Raw genomic sequence first — 6000 nt, 5'->3', positions numbered from 1 at the left:
GTTGCTTTGGAGTTCCAGGTGAAAGGTGTACTGGAACTGGTGAGTACAGTGAGAGGTTTAGCAATTTGAGAGAAATTTTTAATAAACTTTCTATAATAGTTGCTAAACCCGAGGAAACGTTGTAGTTCCTTCCTATTTTTTGGTTGTGGCCAGTTTTTTACTGAATCGACTTTGTTAGCCTGCATTTGGATACCTTTTGGGCCAATGGAGTACCCCAAAAAATCTATTTCCTTGGTGTGGAATACACACTTTTCTAGTTTTGCATATAGCCTATGAACTTGGAGCCTGGAAAGTATCCAACTAACATGTTTAACATGTTCTTCAAGCGTGTTTGAGTACACTAGAATGTCGTCCAGGTATACGACCACACAAGTATCAAGAAGATCGTGAAATATATCGTTAATAAAATACTGGAATGTGGCCGGGGCGTTAGTTAACCCGAACGGCATTACCAGGTACTCAAACAGGCCGTATCTTGTCCTAAAGGCGGTCAACCACTCATCCCCTTCTCTTATGCGGACAAGGTTATAAGCCCCTCTTAGATCTAATTTGGTGAAGATTTTGAAATGTTGGAGGCGTTCAATGAGTTCGGGGATGAGTGGTAGGGGATACCTGTTTTTTATCGTAATTTTATTGAGCTCCCTGAAGTCGATGATTGGTCGAAGGGAGTTATCTTTGTTTCTTACGAAGAAGAACCCGGCTGCTGCTGGAGAAACTGAAGGACGTATAAAACCTTTTTTTAAGTTTTCATCTAAATACGTCTTTAAATGATCAAGCTCGGGTTGGCAAAGAGGGTAGAGATGACCGTAGGGAGGAGTGGTACCAGGTTTGAGGTCGATCGGACAGTCATACGACCGATGAGGAGGTAGAGTATCAGCTTCCTTCTTACTGAATACGTCTGCAAACTTCTCATATACTTTAGGTATGTGTGGAGTTTCTGTCAGATGGAAGAGAACAGAATGATTTAGACAGGTTTGCTGGCAATATGGTGAATCAAATTTTACTTCCAAAGAACACCAATTGATCACAGGTTCGTGTAAACGGAGCCATTGTAACCCTAGTACAATGGGGAATAGAGGAGAGGTAATAACATCAAAGGTGATGTATTCCTGATGTGAACCTAGGGTGGATACCAAAATGGGAATTGTATGCTGAGTAATAGGACCAGAAGAAAGTTCAGACCCATCTACAACCCGTATAGAGACAGGAGACAATTTAGTGATGAGAGGTATTTTATATTTTTCAACAATAGCTTTATCTATGTAATTCCCTTGGGCTCCTGTGTCAATTATAGCTTCTTTCGTCATGCGATTGCTGTCCCACTGTAAAGAGAGGGTTAAAGTACAGTGAATTGGTTTATCATGTTCAATCATTGAAGTCAAATGTAAGAGAGACTTATTATTTTTATTTTTACGTAGGGAGGGGCATTCGCGGATAGGATGGTTTGGACTTCCACAATACATACACAGTCCTTTTGATTTTCTTCTAAACCTTTCTTCAGAGGTCAATGGACCCCTCCTAAAGCCTATATCCATAGGTTCAGGCACACTTGATGAAGAAGCAGTTGGAGGAGGATGGAATGATCTCTTGTAAGAAGAATCCCCAATTTGACGCTCTGACTTCCTTTCGCGAAGCCTTCTATCTATTTGCATTGAGAGCTTCATGAGGCCGTCTAAGGAGTCAGGGAGATCAGTTCGGGCTAGCTCATCTTTAACTGCTTCCGAGAGTCCTAGGCGAAATTGGTTTCTTAAGGCAATCACGTTCCATTGAGAATCAATGGCATGTTGTTTAAACTCCGTTATATAAACTTCAACAGGACGGTTGCCTTGCTTTAGTTTCCGCATCTTGCTTTCTGCAGTCAATTGTAAATTTGAGTCTGAATAAAGTTCATCCATGACTGCTAGAAAAGACTGTAGGGATGATAGAATAGGATCGTTGGTTTCAAAGAGCGTGTCTGCCCAGATTCGGGGTTCACCCCGTAGATAGGTAATCATTGTGAGCACTTTAATCTTATCATTAGGATATGTGAGTGGCTTAAGGTTGAAAGTGAGGAGGCAGGCATTCCTATATTGGCGATAGAGACTCCTATCACCATTGAACAAATCAGGTGCTGCAATCTGTGGTTCCACAATAGATTCAGCAGCTTTTGCTTTGGGAGGAGTTGTCTCTCTTATAACCTTAGTTAAAGTCTCATTTTCAATCTTTAGATCTCTAAGGCCTTGACTGAGTTCATCTACTCTTTTAGACAGGTTGTAAACGAATTGGGGCAAATCTGCTGGATCCATATTTTTTAGGCTTAATTATTCTGTAATGATTTAGTAGAGAGTGAGGATGGATCACAACTGCAGAGTATGCAAAATAAATGATTTGTATCACTTTTGGCAAATGGACTATTGAACAGCATAGACCAAGCTGCTTTAAGTGAAGTTGTTATTCTCAAGTAATTGAATTGCAGATCAGAAACTTGTCTGGCAACGAATGATGTAAATCACATATGCTGTTGAATGTCACAGCAATAGTATAAACATAAACAAAGGCTGGATCAGAAGAAATGTAAAAAATAAAACAATTTCTTAGTAGCAAACTTTAGTGTTCAGCTAGCTCCCAGTATGATAAATCTTGATAAAGAAAAGCAGAGTTCCAGAAAGCAGGTAGTGTTGCTATTAGTGCTGGAGTAAGATATAACAGTTCAGTGTGAAGTGTAACTCTCAGTTTTAGACACAGTTAGTTTGTCACAGAATGGTATACACATGTGCTGATAGTCTTGCGGTCAGTAGAGCAGCAGGGAAAAGCAAAGTTCAAGGTTTATTTGTACAGCACAGCTTAAAGTAACTACAGTGCTTACCCCCAGTCACCGGATGGTGTGAAATAGAAGCAGAATTAATTCTGAGATGTCCTTGTACTTAGTCCGTGGGAGGTTGTTTGTAGATGAGTTGCACTGTGTTGCAGTGGAAGAGAGATTGAAGTCCGCTGTGTGAGAAACGCTTCAGTGGCTCAAATGAGATAGCAACTCAGAGGGAGAAGGCAGCAAACACACTGCAGTATGAAATAAGTCTCTGTTGTAGCGTGCACGCTTAAAAGAAAAACTCGCCTCTGTAAAAGTTTATGTAGGCAAAATGAGCATATGAACCGGCAGTAAAAATAAGTAATCCCAAGGTAGTAGCTGGTTCAGAAATTGGAAGAAAAGCAGACTGTTTTGTTTTCAGAAAAAACACACACCAAGTGGAAAACAGACAGACTTCAGAGCTAGTCTAGAAACTTAATAATTAAGCACCTGTCTGCAGTCAGCTGATGCCTTAAGTACAGGTAAGGCTGAAGTCAGGTGAATGGGAAAGGCATAGGTAAAACATGGAGTGGAATCCATACATAAGGTGAATGGGAAAGGCATAGGTAAAACATGAAGCGGAATCCTTACAGAAATATTGCATATCGATTTGTTTTATCTGGGTAGTATAATTGGTAAAATCATAGTCAAATTGTAAGTAATAGATTAAAGAGAGCTTGTATTCAAAGCCTGTATATTTTAAACTAATCCTAAATTTTAAGTTGTTTATCTTTGCAAAATATATATATTTGCAAAACATTTTTTTATCATGATTGTTAAAGCACAACTGATAATCCACTTTATTGTTGAGACAAAAGGGGTTAACAATAATTCACAGAAACTATATAACAGTTTTAACCCAAGACTTCCTGGAAGAATTTGACAAGAACACTTTTGAAATGTATTTTACAGCAAAGGTGATAAAAACTGAATATATATTGCAACAATGTTTCAATAACTAAACATTTTAGAAGTTGTTAAAAACTGGGGGGAAATTGGTATTGCATTCAATAGAGATTAGTTGCTTTCTACTGGCAGGCACTTCTAGGGGGATGTACTAAATGGAATGACAAGGGTGAATGACAAAATGGAATGCCCATAGACTATAATGGGAGGTAAAATTAAAAGTGTTGGAACAACAAAACTATGAGACATATCAGATAGATATTTACCAGATATGTTCCCCCGGGTACGGTATCATATTCTGAAAGTGAGATTACATCAGATTATAGCTGCTTTCTATGGAATGACAAGGGTGAATGACAAAATAGAATGCCCATAGACTATAATGGGATTACATTTAAAAGTGCTATAGCAACAAAACTATGAGACATATCAACTAGATATTTACTAAGTAGCATAGTCTGAAAGTGAGATTACATAAAATGATGGCCTCTAGTTATCAAAGCCTGGCGGACCTGATCCGACAGTGCGGATCAGGTCCGCCAGACTTTGCTGAAAACAATCAATACGCTCGCCGTATTCAGCATTGCACCAGCAGCTCACAAGAGCTGCTGGTGCAACGCCGCCCCCTGCAGACTCGCGGCCAATGGGCCGCCAGCAGGGGGGTGTCAATCAACCCGATCGTACTCGATCGGGTTGTATTGCAGCGATGTGTGTCCGCCTGCTCAGAGCAGGCGGACAGGTTATGGAGCAGCGGTCTTTGTGACCGCTGCTTCATAACTGCTGTTTCTGGCGAGCCTGCAGGCTCACCAGAAACACGGGGCATCAAGCTCCATACGGAGCTTGATACATATGCCCCTATAGCTGCTTTCTATGGAAAGACAAGGGTGAATGACAAGATGGAATGTCCATAGACTAAAATTGAATTACATTTAAAAGTGCCATAGAAACTAAAATATGAGACATATCAACTAGATATTTAGCAGATATGTTCCCCAGGTACAGTATCATATTCTGAAAGTGAGATTAGGTCAGATTATAGCTGCTTTCTATGGAATGACAAAATGGGATGCCCATAGACTATAACGGGATTACATTTAAAAGTGCTATAGAAAGAAAAATACGAGACATATCAACTAGATATTTACCAGCTATGTTCCCCAGGTACAGTAGCATATTCTAAAAGTGAGATTAAGTGAGATTATAGCTGCTTTTTATGGAATGACAAGGGTGAATGAAATAATGGAATGCCCATAGACAATAATGGGATTACATTTAAAAATGTTATAGCAAAAACAATACGAGACATATCAACTAGATATTTAACAGATATGTTCCCCAGGTACAGTAGCATATTCTGAAAGTGAGATTACGTCAGATTATAGCTGCTTTCTATGGAATGACAAGAGTGAATGACATAATGGGATGCCCATAGACTTTAATAGGATTACATTTAGTGCTATAGCAAGAAAAATATGAGACATATCAACTAGATATTTACCAGATATGTTCCCCAGATACAGTATCATATTCTGAAAGTGATATTACATCAGATAATAGTGACTTTCTATGGAATGACAAGGGTGAATGACAAGATGGAATGCCCATATACTATAATGGGATTACATTTAAAAGTGCTATAGCAACGAAAATACGAGACATATCAACTAGATATTTAGCAGATATGTTCCCCAGGTACAGTATCATATTCTGAAAGTGAGATTACGTCAGATTATAGCTGCTTTCTATGGAATGACAAGGGTGAATGACAAAATGGAATGCCCATAAACTATAATGGGATTACAATTAAAAGTGCTATAGCAACACAAACATGAGATATATCAACTAGATATTTATCAGATATGTTCCCCAGGTACAGAACCATATTCTGAAAGTGAGATTACGTCAGATTATAGCTGCTTTCTATGGAATGACAAGGGTAAAAGACAAAATGAAATGCCCATAGACTTTAATAGGATTACATTTAGTGCTATAGCAACAAAAATATGAGACATATCAAGCAGATATTTACCAGATATGTTCCCCAGGTACAGTAGCATATTCTGAAAGTGAGATTACATAAAATTATAGCTGTTTTCTATGGAATGACAAGAGTGAATGACAAAATGGAATGCCCATAGACTATAATGGGATTACATTTAAAAGTGCTATAGCAACGAAAATACGAGACATATCAACTAGATATTTACTAGATACGTTCCCCAGGTACAGTATCATATTCTGAAAGTGAGATTACGTCAGTTTATAGCTAC

The sequence above is a fragment of the Bombina bombina genome, chromosome 3 (genome assembly GCF_027579735.1).
Source record: "Bombina bombina isolate aBomBom1 chromosome 3, aBomBom1.pri, whole genome shotgun sequence".
In the NCBI taxonomy this organism is placed as follows: domain Eukaryota; kingdom Metazoa; phylum Chordata; class Amphibia; order Anura; family Bombinatoridae; genus Bombina; species Bombina bombina.
This window is presented reverse-complemented; position numbering follows the sequence as displayed.